Source organism: Bombina bombina, chromosome 7 (genome assembly GCF_027579735.1).
Source record: "Bombina bombina isolate aBomBom1 chromosome 7, aBomBom1.pri, whole genome shotgun sequence".
NCBI lineage: Eukaryota > Metazoa > Chordata > Amphibia > Anura > Bombinatoridae > Bombina > Bombina bombina.
In genome coordinates this window covers 12,957,978-12,973,931 of record NC_069505.1, presented here as the reverse complement: position 1 = coordinate 12,973,931, position 15,954 = coordinate 12,957,978, and positions in this window count along the sequence as shown.

Here is a 15,954-nt window from a genome sequence, read left to right as displayed (position 1 = left end):
GTAAGCTCAGGAGCAGCTAAGAACCTAGGTTCTGCTTATTGGTGGCTTCATATTTATACAGATTGTCATTGGCTCACCCATGTGTTCAGTTAGCAACCAGTAGTGCATTTCTGCTCCTTCAACAAATAATACCAAGAGAATGAAGCAAATTTGATAATAGAAGTAAATTGGAAAGTTGTTTAAAATGGCATGTTCTATCTAAATCACGAAACATTTTTGGGTTTCATGTCCCTTTAAATCCTATGGAGCAGTCTTTCTGGCTTCCAGTGCCTGGTGAAACATCCACTTTCTTTTTAAAGACACGATGAGTCCACGGATTTCATCCTTACTTATGGGATATCGCCTCCTGGTCAGCAGGAGGAGGCAAAGAGCACCACAGCAGAGCTATATATATATATATATATATATATATAGCTCTCCCTTCCCTCCCACCCCAGTCATTCTCTTTGCTTGTGTTAGTGATAGGAAGAGGTAAAGTGAGGTGTTCGTTTAGCTTCTTCAATCAAGAGTTTATTATTTTTAAAGTGGTACCAGTGAGTGATATTTTATTCAGGGTGTAGCCGTATTCCTTGTCAGCCTCTAGAGTAGAGCTACAGGTGGCTTTAAAGCAATGGGAACAGTGGGGATTTTCATTCTCTCTGCGCCTCCCATATTATGTGCTGCCCTGCAGATGATCTTAGCAGATATTATCTAAGACCCTGTTTGTCCCCACAAAACTACAGGAGGAGAAGACAGGACCTCTTGATCATGTGGGACGAGTCATGCTGTCGCTCAGCATAAGAGGTATGCGCAGTCCTTTCATTTCTGGGACATAAAATTTACTCAGAACAGGCTGTCTTTTCTCATGAAAACTGGGAAGCAATCTGATGTGAGGGGTCATAATCTATTATGCAGGATTGGAGAAAGTACTCAACACATTACATAGCCATGTGTGTAAGGGTCCCCTTCATTTCTCTGTGAATGCCATGTCAGACTGTAAGTTTGTTGTGGCTGATAGTGCTGTGGGTTTGACGCTGGGGATTCTGACTTGAAGATAATCTTCTCCTTGTTCACACAGGCAAACCATAGTGTGTATTATACATTTAATAGGGTTTAATAGGGTTTTTCTATGACCAGCATTATTTATGTTAGTTGGTTTCAGCTGGGTTCAGATGAGGTTTTGTTGCCGCCCACGATGTGCGGAGCTTAACGTTCGCACGCTTGGGAAGCCGCGCAGTTACTTTCTTAGAAATTCCCGGCACCAGATGGACTGCGTTTGCAGTCTCCGGTGTTCCTTGGACCGCATGGCTAAGTGATTACTCACAGGCGGTCTTAGGCACTCTGCTCATCAAGTCGAAGTAGTCTGTGTCACGTGGGGGCAGTTAGGCGCCGCAGCAGAGCTGTGGCGAGGAGGTGCACTGTTAGTTTAGCATTTGCAAGAGTTTTTGTACTAACGGTCAGAGTTGTTAATCTCTGTTTTAGTCATACCAGAGTGTTGGGGCAATAAAAGTTGGGTACTTTTATTCTTAAAGACACAGCTACACTTGGTTTGCTGAAGATTTTGACGCCATTGATAGTAGGTTGTGCTCATATTTGTTAGGTTTTTAAATACAACAGTTACAACCAAACTTACTTTTGCTTTGTTTATTTATTATCATGGAAGATATTCAAAACTTTACATGTTCCATGTGTTTGAATGCCAATGTGGAAACCCCTGTTACTTTTTGTCCCTCTTGCACTGAGAGGGCTTTGCAGTTTAGGGAGCAAATTTTCTTTAATAAAAATTTGTCAAAAATGGATGCTTCTCAGGGCTCTGCTGAGGAGATTCAGAGTATGCCGCAACTTTCTCCCCAAGCGTCAAAGCCCTTAACACCCGCTCAAGCAGTGCCCAGTTCCTCGGCAGCTCCTGCTGCGATTACTTTGCTGGACATTGCTGCAGTTATGTCTTCTACTCTTTCAGAAGCGTTATCTGCCTTTCCCGTACTTCAAGGCAAACACAGTAGGAAGGAAATCCACATGGTCAATAAAGCTTCTGATGCTTTACTGGCAATCTCAGATGTACCCTCCCAGGGCTCTGAATTGGAGGGTATGGAGGTCATCTCTGAGGGTGAACTTTCTGACTCAGGAAGCGTCTTACCTCAGATGGATTCAGATTTGGTTTCTTTCAGATTTAAGCTTGAACACCTACGCCTGTTATTGAGGGAGGTTTTGGTGACTCTGGACGACTGTGATTCAATTGTGGTTCCTCCAGAGAAATTGAGTAAGTTGGACAGGTATTTAGAGATCCCTTCTTATTCTGATGTTTTTCCAGTTCCTAAGAGGACTTCAGAAATTATTATTTAAGGAGTGGGAGAGACCGGGTATTCCTTTCTCCCCTTCTCTGGTTTTCAAGAAAATGTACCCTATAGCGGACGCTATTAGAGACTCTTGGCAAAATGTCCCTAAGGTGGAGGGAGCTATTTCCACCTTGGCTAAACGAACTACTATCCCTATCAAGGATAGTTGTGCTTTCAAAGACCCTATGGATAAGAAATTGGAGGGTCTCCTTAAAAGGATCTATGTTCATCAAGGGTTGCTTTTGCAACCAGTGGCCTGCATTGTTACGGTTACAACTGCGGCGGCTTATTGGTTTGATGCTTTGGAAGAATCTCTTAAAACTGAGAATTCTTTGGAAGAAATACAAGATAGGATTAAAGCTCTCAAATTGGCTATTCCTTACAAGGGGAAGACCCTGTTCGGCCCTGACTTGAAGGAAATTATTTCTGACATCACGGGAGGCAAGGGTCATCTCCTCCCTCAGGATAAGAAATCCAAACAGAGAGGTCAACAGAGTCATTTTCGTTCCTTTCGAAAATTCAAGGAAATTCCCCCTTCCTCTGAACAGGAAGGTAACTATTCTCAACCCAAGTCTACCTGGAGACCCACTCAGTCCAGGAAAAAGGGTAAACAATCCAAGAAGCCTGCTGCTGCTCCCGTTGATGATCCTCATCGCCCCTGCGTGGCCTCGCAGGACTTGGTATGCCGATCTGGTGGACATGTCATCTCAGCCACCGTTGAAGCTCCCATTGAGGAAGGACCTTCTCATTGAGGGCCCCTTCCAGCATCTGAATCTAGTTTCTCTGCAGCTGACTGCGTGGAGATTGAACGCTTAGTTTTGTCTAAGCGTGGGTTTTCTGAGGCGGTCATTGATACCTTGATTCAGGCACGTAAGGCTGTTACTAGAAAATATCTTTAGTGGTGCGAATCCAAGGGCTACTCATGGAGTAGGGTTAGGATTCCTAGGATTTTGTCTTTTCTCCAAGACGGCTTGGAGAAAGGGTTGTCAGCAAGTTCCTTAAAGGGACAGATTTCTGCTTTATCTATTTTGTTACACAAGTGTCTGGCAGATGTTCAATCTTTTTGTCAGGCTCTGACTAGAATCAGGCCTGTATTTTGACCAATTGCTCCTCCTTGGAGTTTGAATTTAGTTCTTAAAGTTCTTCAAGGGGTTCCGTTTGAACCTATGCATTCCATAGATATTAAGGTATTATCTTGTAAAGTTTTATTTTTGGTTGCTATTTCTTCTGCTCGCAGAGTATCTGAGCTTTCACAATTGCAATGTGATTCTCCTTATCTTATTTTTCATTCGGATAAGTTGGTGTTACGTACCAAACCTGGTTTTCTTCCCAAGGTTGTTTCAAATAAGAATATTAATCAGGAAATTGTTGTTCCTTGTGTCCTAATCCTTCTTCTAAGAAGGAACGTCTGTTACGTAATTTGGACGTGGTGCGTGCCTTGAAGTTCTACTTACAGGCGACTATGGATTTTCGTCAATCGTCTTCCTTGTTTGTCGTTTTTTCAGGGAAACGTAGGGGTCAGAAAGCTATGTCTACCTCTCTTTCTTTTTGGCTGAAGTATCATGGCTGAGTATCATCCGTTTTGCATATGAGACTGCTGGACAGCAGCCTCCTGAACGAATTACGGCTAATTCCACTAGGGCTGTGGCTTCCTCATGGGCATTCAAAAATGATGCTTCTGTTGAACAGATTTGCAAAGCTGCAACTTGGTCGTCTCTTCACACTTATTCCAAATTTTACACCTTTGCCTCGGCTGAGGTTGTTTTTGGGAGGAAAGTTTTTCAAGCAGTGTTGCCTTCCGTTTAGGTTCCCTGTCTTGTCCCTCCCTTTTCATCCGTGTACTATAGTTTTGGTATTGTATCCCACAAGGATGAAATCCGTGGACTCATCGCATCTTTAAAAAGAAAATTTATGCTTACCTGATAAATTTGTTTCTTTTTAGATACGATGAGTCCACGGCCCACCCTGTTTTCTCAGACAGGTTTTTATTTTTGTTAAACTTCAGTCATCTCTGCACCTTGGCTTTTCCTTTCTCTTCCTAACTTTGGTCGAATGACTGGAGTGGGAGGGAAGGGAGAAGCTAGATATACAGCTCTTTGAACAGCAAAAGGATACCAATTATGAAGCAATGCATATAACAATCTATAGCAACTGATTATTGTGGATATAATTCCCCAACAATTGACCCTTGAGGTAAATTCAAGTAAGATATAGAGATCACAACTGTCAAGTAAGGGAGACATTATTGATTCTCATGTGCATATATATTATAGGAAGATATCTTAATGACGTATCATCTACTAATACTAGTGAGGATACAGAAGAGTGTTTTTAGAAATGTTTCCTATTTTACAATATAACTAATAAAAGCTAAATTTTAAGTCCATTCCACGAGCTCTAACTAATGTCATGATTAATTGTATTTACTTCAAGCCATCTAGAGTGCTAAAAGTGTATTCTTTTCAAAGCAAGTCTCTTCTTGCTCTTCCAATAGATATACACCTCTGCTGTGGTGCTCTTTGCCTCCTCATGCTTAACCAGGAGGCGATATCCCACAAGTAAGGATGAAATCCCTGGACTCATCGTATCTAAAAAGAAACAAATTTATCAGGTAAGCATAAATTTCCTTTTTTTGTGTAACCCACTGGACAAAGCTGGAACAGGCTGGGCAGTACCATGAAAATCGTAGGACAGAAGTGGATAACCAGACAGTATTGCCACCTATTGATGGACCTACAGGTTCTTGGCTTACAAATGATTTGCATAAAAACAAAAAAACTCTATATATAAAAATGCAGGTACCTAAGCAAAATATCATTTAACAGGTGGCACAGTGTAACGTTAAGAGCTAAAACAAATAATAGATGCGGCGCTAAAAAAGCTAGGTATAAAAAATCTCAGAATTATAATTAATCTGTTAATAAGATAATATATTACTACCTAAAATAATATAGATGACACCTGATAAGAACGGAAAATACTAGGTATAAAAGATCATTAAATTAAAATTAATCTAAGGAGACAAACGGGTCTATTTGGCTTTATGACAACTTAACTATTCAAGAACTATACTACTTTTTTCATCTATAATCACTGTTTTGGCTAAAAGACATTTCAATACAATTAACTATTTGGAATGGAACTTTCAGTGGAATTATCCTTGACCTCACGCTTAAGCAAGTTTATAATTTTAACAGCAATTTTAAACCACCGGTGGTTCTGTGATTGTCATTTATTTTTGTGTATTTATGTGTAATTAAATATTTTATACTGATTTCTACAGTTATTAGTTTATTATCCTTACTTAGATTAATTTTAATTCAATGATCTTTTATACCCAGTATTTTACCATTCTTATCAGGTGTCATCTATATTATTTTTGGTAGTAATATATTATCTTATTAACAGATTAATTATAATTCTGAGATTTTTTTATACCTAGCTTTTTTAGCGCTGCATCTATTATTTGTTTTATCTTTTGGGTTCTCTTACGGATTGCTTCCAGAGTGCAATTCTTTTTTGATGTGTGCAGGTATCCATAGTACTTAGAAGTTTTCAATTTTATTATTGTGTAACGTTAAGAGCTGTTGGTCTTGTGGTAGCCACTCCAGTTTAACAAATTTATCCGTTGAGGTAAATCTCTAATTACAAATTCCATTTGACTTCCATGTTCATAAGGCCCATGGCTATGCAAAGATTACTTTTTAACTGCAGGAACATTCATTCACAGCCTCACTGGCCATTATCTTCACATTGGTCTTCGCTGGCTTCACAGTTCATACGACTGGTGAGCAAGTAACTCACTGATTGGGTTTATGTACTAACACTATGTATGGCAATATATCATTTATTTATATAGCGCTGCAAAATTCCATAGTGCTGATCTATAATACCAGAACAATAAAAGAGCTGTATAGTAGCATCTAGTAGAATTATTAGTGATAGGAAATTAAATCTGATCCATACATGTGTTTTTGTTCTGATAATGGTGCACAATTAGCAGCAACACTCACAGCTTTATAGTGACACTAACTAGCTATGGAGCTGAAGCACTCGATCACGGGTGCATTTATCCCAGCACAGCCACAACCTTGCCGAAATCAGTAAGCACAATATGAAGTTGGGGCGCAGCTCTACTATTTCATCTCCTTGGTGTTTAGCAGACAGGGTTGTTTGGTACCATCATCAGAAAGTGATTATATTGGGGAGGATAAACATTACTCTGATTGGTTGCCTGATGATATTTCATCACTGTATTCTAGGCCTCTGGCACTCATATAGGTAAACAATAATGGTAAAATCCCTTGGTATTGTCCTGCCAGGTCTAGAAGAGGTCATCAGTAAAGACGCAAATCACAGTAACTTCCTCGAATTCTGAGGTGCATCATCTCTTAACAGATTAGTGGCCTTTTTTTATTGCATTGCAGAACTTAGTCCAACTAACCAGATATCACCTCTTCCCACCATTCTGTTTATGTGGTGTAGTTCTTTTTCAAGATACGATGAGTCCACGGATTTCATCCTTACTTGTGGGATATCGCCTCTTGGTCAGCAGGAGGCGGCAAAGAGCTCCACCGCAGAGCTGTATAAATAGCTCCTCCCTTCCCTCCCAAACTAGTCATTCTCTTTGCCTGTGTTAGTAAGATAGGAGATGGCAAAGTGAGGTGTTAGTAAAGATTCTTCAATCAAGGGTTTATTTTTAAAGTAGTGCCAGTGAGTGCTACTTTATTCTGGGGTGTAGCCTAGACCATATCAGTCTCTTCAGTTAAAAGAGAAGCATTTGGTGGCTTTAAAACAATAGGAACTGGTGGGACATAAATTCTCACTGCGCCTTCTATACCTGTTGCTGCCCTAATACAGACAGCCTAAGCATTTTTAACTCAGGCCGTTTGTCCACAGGGCTATGAGAGGGAGAGGACCTCTGAAAACCTGCTGGACTGCCATGCTGTCGCACAGCTTTAGAGGTAAGTGCTAGCTTTATTGTTTCTGGGGTACACTCTCTCAGATGGCAGTGAGCACTATTTTGCTGGCCAACACATACAAGAGAGAACAGACAGGGAGGGGACTAACTTTTATTTGTGTCTAACAGTGATTGTGCTACCTGACATCTGGTAGCAGACTTGACTCCAATTTGCGCTTAGTATATCTCCCGGTGCCTGATCTATAGGATTCTAATGGCGACCGGGAGCTTGTGCTCTGTGACGCCCACAATGGGCGGAGTCAGATTTGCGCCGTTTTTTTGGACTCTGTTGGCTCTTGGCACAATCAATCAAGGTGCCATGAGTTGGAGTCCTGTCACGCCCACAAGGGGCGGAGTTTCTTTCTCACCATTTTAGGCTGTTTGGTATATCTCTAGGCACATTCTGTTATGGGGTGCTGGGAGATGGAGTCCGTTATGCCCACAAGGGGCGGAGCTACGTCACTACTACGCTTCCATTATGATCGGAGCATAGAGTTTTTTTTTCATACGCTTAGTGATCGTTCCGGATCAGAAGGTGCTGTTAGCACTGTGTTACACGGAGTCAGATTGGAGCAATTTGACAGTGTAATAGAAATTGCAGTACAAATGTTACAAAGGCATTACTACTTGTGATATTTTAGACCTTTCATGTGGCAAACAGTCACAAAAATAAGGTGGCTTTTAACATTTAAAAGGCCAGTAACGTTCCTGTTATTTGTAATTTCTAACTATAATTCCTGTTGTTTTGGTCCATTCATTCTTTAATGATTTGGAACAGGACAGGAGTGCATACAATGTGAAGTTACTTTACTATTTAAAAAGACACTAACGTCTTTTCATGTGTTTATTTTTGTTGTAATACTCCTTCTAAAGCGAATGACTATTAGGAGTTTGGTGACACCGGTTTACCCGTCAAAAAAAAATAAAAAAATTCCAAGTGTCCAAAAATAACTGTCACACGGGCAGTGCTCTGCGGTTCCTTACAAGACCATTTCTTTGGTGGTGCCTTCATATCAATGTATATTTACAGCACTATCAATAGTCTTATTGGATTGTTTATGCACCACGGAAATAAGACATTCTTTTAAAAATTTGAAGAGGCAGTAACTTTTTTCTGTGTAAATCTTTTTACACGACTTGCGGCTGTTTATTTGTTAATTCATCCCTTGTGATGTAGGATGTTACAAATCTTACAAATATGAGTTACTTTAAGTATTCAGGTGACATAGCCAGACAGGTCGGTCAGCTTGCTAAGGCACTATGGCTGACCTCTGTAGCAACCCCAGAGTTGCAGGTTTGATTCCTGGCGGGGTCCACTCAACCTCTCAAGGTTGATAGGCATGAGCAGCGACTTGAGACCCTTACGGGTGATTAGTCGCGCTTTACTAGTACCCTGTACGTACATATATACTTATCACATTTCTTGTTCTGTGCACATTATAATGTCTTCCAGCTGTTTCTTTTGTTTGTTGCATCTTCAGTTACAAAAGATGGACTAACGCACTCAAGAATAGTCAATTGTCAAATTTATTTTTTCCTTTTTGCACCTACTCCCTCTTCGGCAATTACTGTTTGGGAGTCTAACACATGGCCACAAATTTCTCCTTTAGTTTCCATTCGAAATGTTATGGCCCACATGCAGTGCCTTGCGTTTCCTTCACATTCAGTAGCTTCTCTGGATAACATCCAGGACTGGATAAAGGTTTCCATATGACTGATTCCTTTCCCTTCCAGTTTTTTAAACTGGGGGCATTGGGCTCTGTTCCAGTTTTTGGGACCTTATGGTTGGAGCTTTGTTTTACGGTTATATATTTTCAAAGTCCTTGCCAGGAGTTAACTTTGTAGAGACCTGGCATTATAAAAAAAAAAAAAAAAAAAAAAACCCATAGCCTGCTGTTGAATCGAAGACAGCATGGAGAACTTTCCGGTCTGGAATTGGATCTTGTGGGGGCTGACTCTCCGTTTAAGTTTGGTTTTAAGCTCAAATGTTTCTCTCAGAGGCAGTTTCTGCTTGCTATCTTGTCTGAAGATTAGACAAGAGGAGAGTCATCCTTGTTCTGTGCAGATCTCTTAGACCTGGGAGTGATGGTTCCAGGATCTGGCTCTCATAAAACGGGAATCCTCAAACCATTTTGTGAGAAGGGTACTGTCCTTCAGGAGGGGTGCGTTTAGTGTGCCTTTTTTCCCCCTTAATCCTAATGGGTCATTTTATGACAACGGTGGATTTAAGATGAGAGTCTTCATTCGCCGTCCATGAGACTCGGCTCAAGTTTTTGGGTTTTACTTTTTGGACAAACTTTTTTGTTTGTGATCCTTTCGATCTTGTCATAGTTAGAGTTTTTACGGAGACTCTGGGATCGCTATGGCGATGCTTGTTATGTGACATTGCAATGGCGCTCAGGCTGATGTCCTATTCCCAGCGTCATCCTTGCAACCAGCAGGATTTACTCTGACATGGTGTTATACTTCCCGTGATTCCGGGAAAGTAAGGTGGCTTTGGACAAGTGTTCCTTAGTCCCAAGCTCATTGGTAGTTTTTATTCTTAGGAATCATGACTGGTTCAATATCTATGTAGGATTTTCTGACTTGGGTCAGGAAATTAATTTCTATCTTTGTCTAGTTTTTCTATCCACCTATCGGCCTTCAGTGGATTAGTACGTAGGTGTAGTCGGTTGGCTGGTATCAGCAAGCCACAATAGTTGGAAAGGTAGCTCAGCATGCTACAGCGCTGTGGCTGAACGTTGTGACAAACCAAGGGTTGCAGATACGATCTCCGGTGTGGTCTACTCTGTCTTTCATCCTTTTAAGATTGATCAACTGAGCAGTATCTTGTGTACCTTACAATTCTGTTTGTTGCTTCTACTTCTGGTCTATGCAGTTAAGCATACTCAGGGGAAGGAGACTATGCGGATTTGTCTCCTCAGTAGTTCTCTGGATCATCTCTCCAGGGAGCTTGATTTAGCAGTGTGTGGACTTTGGCGGAGTCTATTCTTTTTATAGACTTCCGGGTACTCTGAGCGAGCTCCAGCGTTTCTGGTCTGGTCTCAGTTGGCTTCGGCCCAGTTTCCTCTTTTTTAAGACTGACAGTATGTCCATTCCTGGATGGAACAAGGTGTTCCTTCACCAGGGCTGAGGTGGCCAAGCTTATCCAATGGGCAGCAGCTCATTATTGCTATCTGTCTGCGGTCCATATTCCGGGGGTGGACACTTTATAAACGGATTTCTGAGTAGTCAGATCTTTCATCCGGGAGACTGGGAGTTCCATCCGGGAGTGTTTTCCAACCGGATTTTCATATGGGATCAGCTGGATTTGGATCTCATGGCATTGTGTCAGAATGCCAGGCTTCTGGGTTACGGGTCCAGGTCTTGGGCCCCAGTCCAATTCGATTGCTGGCTTGGAGGTTCTTTGGTCCTTCGGCCTAGAATGTCTCTTCCCCATTTGTGCTGCTTTCCGGGTGGTTGTTCAAGCCATATAGGAAGGGGCATCAGTGATCCTCCTCGCTTCTGCGTGGCCTCACAGGATTTGCTATGTTGCTCCGGTGCATATGTCATCTCTGCAACATGGATACTTCTGTTGGGGAAAGACCTTTTTTATTCAGGATTTTTTTCTCTCCTCGAAGTCTTGTTTCTCTGAAGCTGATTGATTGGAGATTGGACGCTTGATCTTATGCAAGCGGGGTTTCTCCGATTCGGTCGTAGTTACCTTATTTCAGGCATGTAAGTCTGTAACTAGAAAGATTTACCTTACATTAGGGTATAAATAATTTTATTGGGGTGAATCCGAAAGTTGCTCATGGAGTAGCGTTATGATTCCCAGAATTTTTATCTTCTCTCCAAGGAGGATTAGAGAAGGGTTTTCTTCTGTGAGTTCCCTAAAGGGTTGGATCTCCGTTTTGTCTATTTTGTTCCACATGTGTTTGGCACATGTCTCAGATGTTCAATCTTTTCGTCAGGCTCTGATTAGGGTCAGACCTGTGTTTAAACCACTTGCTCCTCCATGGAGTTTGAATTTAGATCTTATTTTTCATTGTATCTATATCTATGTTTTCCATAGATCTTGAGTTATTATCTTGGAAAGTTTTATTTCCTGTTACTATTTAGTTTACTCAATGAGTATCTGCGTTTTCATGCGGATAAGGTAGTGTTCTGTACTAATCCTGGTTTTCTTTCTACGGTTGTTTCAGAAAACATAATTTATGCTTACCTGATAAATTTATTTCTCTTGTAGTGTGTTCAGTCCACGGGTCATCCATTACTTATGGGATATATTATCCTTCCCAACAGGAAGTTGCAAGAGGATCACCCAAGCAGAGCTGCTATATAGCTCCTCCCCTCACGTCATATCCAGTCATTCGACCGAAACAAGACGAGAAAGGAGAAACTATAGGGTGCAGTGGTGACTGGAGTTTTAATTAAAATTTAGAACTGCCTCAAAAAAAAGACAGGGCGGGCCGTGGACTGAACACACTACAAGAGAAATAAATTTATCAGGTAAGCATAAATTATGTTTTCTCTTGTTAAGTGTGTTCAGTCCACGGGTCATCCATTACTTATGGGATACCAATACCAAAGCTAAAGTACACGGATGATGGGAGGGACAAGGCAGGAACCACTGCCTGTAGAACCTTTCTCCCCAAAACAGCCTCCGAAGAAGCAAAAGTGTCAAATTTGTAACATTTTGAAAAGGTATGAAGAGAAGACCAAGTTGCAGCCTTGCAAATCTGTTCAACAGAGGCCTCATTCTTAAAGGCCCAGGTGGAAGCCACAGCTCTAGTGGAATGAGCTGTAATTCTTTCAGGGGGCTGCTGTCCAGCAGTCTCATAGGCTAAACGTATTATGCTACGAAGCCAAAAAGAGAGGTGGCCGAAGCCTTTTGACCTCTCCTCTGTCCAGAATAAACGACAGAGAAGAAGTTTGCCGAAAATCTTTAGTTGCCTGTAAGTAGAACTTCAGGGCACGGACTACGTCCAGATTATGCAAAAGATGTTCCTTCTTTGAAGAAGGATTAGGACATAATGATGGAACAACAATCTCCTGATTGATATTCCTATTAGTAACAACCTTAGGTAAAAACCCAGGTTTAGTACGCAGAACTACCTTGTCTGAATGAAAAATCAGATAAGGAGAATCACAATGTAAGGCAGATAACTCAGAGACTCTCCGAGCCGAGGAAATAGCCATCAAACACAGAACTTTCCAAGATAAAAGCTTAATATCAATGGAATGAAGGGGTTCAAACGGAACACCCTGAAGAACTTTAAGAACCAAGTTTAAGCTCCACGGAGGAGCAACAGTTTTAAACACAGGTTTAATCCTAGCCAAAGCCTGACAAAAAGCCTGGACGTCTGGGTTCTCTGCCAGACGTTTGTGTAAAAGAATAGACAGAGCAGAAATCTGCCCCTTTAACGAACTAGCGGATAAACCCTTTTCTAAACCCTCTTGTAGAAAAGACAATATCCTAGGAATCCTAACCTTACTCCATGAGTAACTCTTGGATTCACACCAATATAAATATTTACGCCATATCTTATGGTAAATTTTTCTGGTAACCGGTTTCCGAGCCTGTATTAATGTATCAATAACCGACTCCGAGAAGCCACGCTTTGATAGAATCAAGCGTTCAATCTCCATGCAGTCAGCCTCAGAGAAATTAGGCTTGGATAGTTGAAAGACCCCGAATTAGAAGGTCCTGCCTCAGAGGCAGAGACCATGGTGGACAGGACGACATGTCCACTAGGGTCTGCATACCAGGTCCTGCGTGGCCATGCAGGCGCTATCAGAATCACCGATGCTCTCTCCTGTTTGATCCTGGCAATCAGTCGAGGCAGCAACGGAAACGGTGGAAACACATAAGCCATGTTGAAAACCCAAGGGGCTGCTAGTGCATCTATCAGCACCGCTCCCGGGTCCCTGGACCTGGATCCGTAACAAGGAAGCTTGGCGTTCTGGCGAGATGCCATGAGATCCAGTTCCGGTTCGCCCCAACGAAGAATCAGTTGAGCAAATACCTCTGGGTGAAGTTCCCACTCCCCCGAGTGAAAGGTCTGGCGACTTAGAAAGTCCGCCTCCCAGTTCTCCACGCCTGGGATGTAGATCGCTGACAGGTGGCAAGAATGAGACTCTGCCCAGCGAATTATCTGAGACTTCTAACATCGCTAGGGAACTCCTGGTTCCCCCTTGATGATTGATGTAAGCCACAGTCGTGATGTTGTCCGACTGAAATCTGATGAACCTCAGTGTTGCTAACTGAGGCCAAGCTAGAAGAGCATTGAATATTGCTCTTAATTCCAGAATGTTTATTGGGAGGAGTTTCTCCTCCTGAGTCCACGATCCCTGAGCCTTCAGGGAATTCCAGACTGCGCCCCAGCCTAGTAGGCTGGCATCTGTTACAATCGTCCCTTGGACAGATGAATCCGAGACAACCGCCAGAGAAGAGAATCTCTGGCCTCCTGGTCCAGATTTTGTAAAGGGGACAGATCTGAGTAATCCCCATTCCACTGACTCAGCATGCATAATTGCAGCGGTCTGAGATGCAGGCGCGCAAATGGCACTATGTCCATTGCCGCGACCATTAAGCCGATTACTTCCATGCACTGAGCTACTGATGGGCTTGGAATGGAATGAAGGACACGGAAAGTATTTAGGATTTTTGATAACCTGGACTCCGTCAGGTAAATCTTCATCTCTACAGAATCTATAAGAGTCCCTAGAAAGGGAACCCTTGTGAGCGGTAACAGAGAACTCTTTTCCATGTTCACCTTCCACCCATGCGACCTCAGAAATGCTAGAACTATCTCTGTATGAGACTTTGCATTTTGAAAACTTGACGCTTGTATCAGAATGTCGTCTAGGTACGGAGCCACCGCTATGCCTTGCGGTCTTAGTACCGCCAGAAGCGAGCCCAGAACCTATGTAAAAATTCTGGGGGCCGTAGCTAACCCGAAGGGAAGAGCTACAAACTGGTAATGCCTGTCTAGAAAGGCAAACCTTAGGTACCGATAATGATCTTTGTGAATCGGTATGTGAAGGTAGGCATCCTGTAAGTCCACTGTGGTCATATACTGACCCTCTTGGATCATGGGTAGGATGGTTCAAATAGTTTCCATTTTGAATGATGGAACTCTTAGGAATTTGTTTAAGATTTTTAGGTCCAAGATTGGTCTGAAGGTTCCCTCTTTCTTGGGAACCACAACAGATTTGAGTAAAATCCTTGCCCTTGTTCCGTCCGCGGAACTGGGTGGATCACCCCCATTACTAGGAGGTCTTGTACGCAGTGAAGAAAAGCCTCTTTTTTTATTTGGTTTGCTGATAACCTTGAAAGATGAAATCTCCCTTGTGGAGGAGAAGCTTTGAAGTCCAGAAGGTATCCCTGAGATATAATCTCCAACGCCCAGGGATCCTGGACATCTCTTGCCCAAGCCTGGGCGAAGATAGAAAGTCTGCCCCCCACTAGATCCGTTTCCGGATAGGGGGCCCTCTCTTCATGCTGTCTTCGGGGCAGAAGTAGGCTTTCTGGCCTGCTTGCCCTTGTTCTAGGACTGGTTGCTTTTCCAACCCTGTCTGTAACGAGCAGCAGTTCCTTCCTGTTTTGGAGCGGAGGAAGTTGATGCTGCTCCTGCCTTGAAATTACGAAAGGCACAAAAACTAGACTGTTTGGCCTTTGATTTGGCCCTGTCCTGAGGAAGGGTGTGACCCTTACCTCCAGTAATGTCAGCAATAATCTCCTTCAAGCCGGGCCCGAATAAGGTTTGCCCTTTGAAAGGAATATTAAGCAATTTAGATTTAGAAGTTACATCTGCTGACCAGGATTTAAGCCATAGCGCTCTGCGCGCCTGGATGGCGAATCCGGAGTTCTTAGCCGTTAGTTTGGTTAAATGCACAACGGCATCCGAAACAAATGCATTAGCTAGCTTAAGGGCTTTAAGCTTGTTCGTAGTCTCATCCAATGGTGCTGTGCGAATAGCCTCTTCCAGAGACTCAAACCAGAATGCCGCTGCAGCAGTGACGGGCGCAATGCATGCAAGGGGCTGTAATATAAAACCCTGTTGAACAAACATTTTCTTAAGGTAACCTAATTTTTTATCCATTGGATCTGAGAAAGCACAACTATCCTCCACCGGAATAGTGGTACGCTTGGCTAAAGTAGAAACTGCTCCCTCCACCTTAGGGACCGTCTGCCATTAGTCTCGTGTGGTGGCGTCTATTGGGAACATCTTTCTAAATATTGGAGGAGGGGAAAAAGGCACACCGGGTTTATCCCACTCCTTGATAATAATCTCTGTAAGCCTTTTAGGTATAGGAAAAACGTCAGTACACACCGGTACCGCATAGTATTTATCCAGCCTACATAATTTCTCTAGGATTGCAACCGTGTCGCAATCATTCAGAGCCGCTAATACCTCCCCTAGCAATACACGGAGGTTCTCAAGCTTAAATTTAAAATTTGATATTTCTGAATCCGGTCTCCCTGGATCAGATCCGTCACCCACAGAATGAAGCTCTCCGTCCTCATGTTCTGCAAATTGTGACGCAGTGTCAGACATGGCCCTCATATCATCAGCGCGCTCTGTCCTTAACCCAGAGCCATCGCGCTTGCCTCTTAACTCAGGCAAATTAGATAATACTTCTTTCATAACATTAGCCATATCTTGTAAAGTGATTTGTAAGTTCCTTGATGTA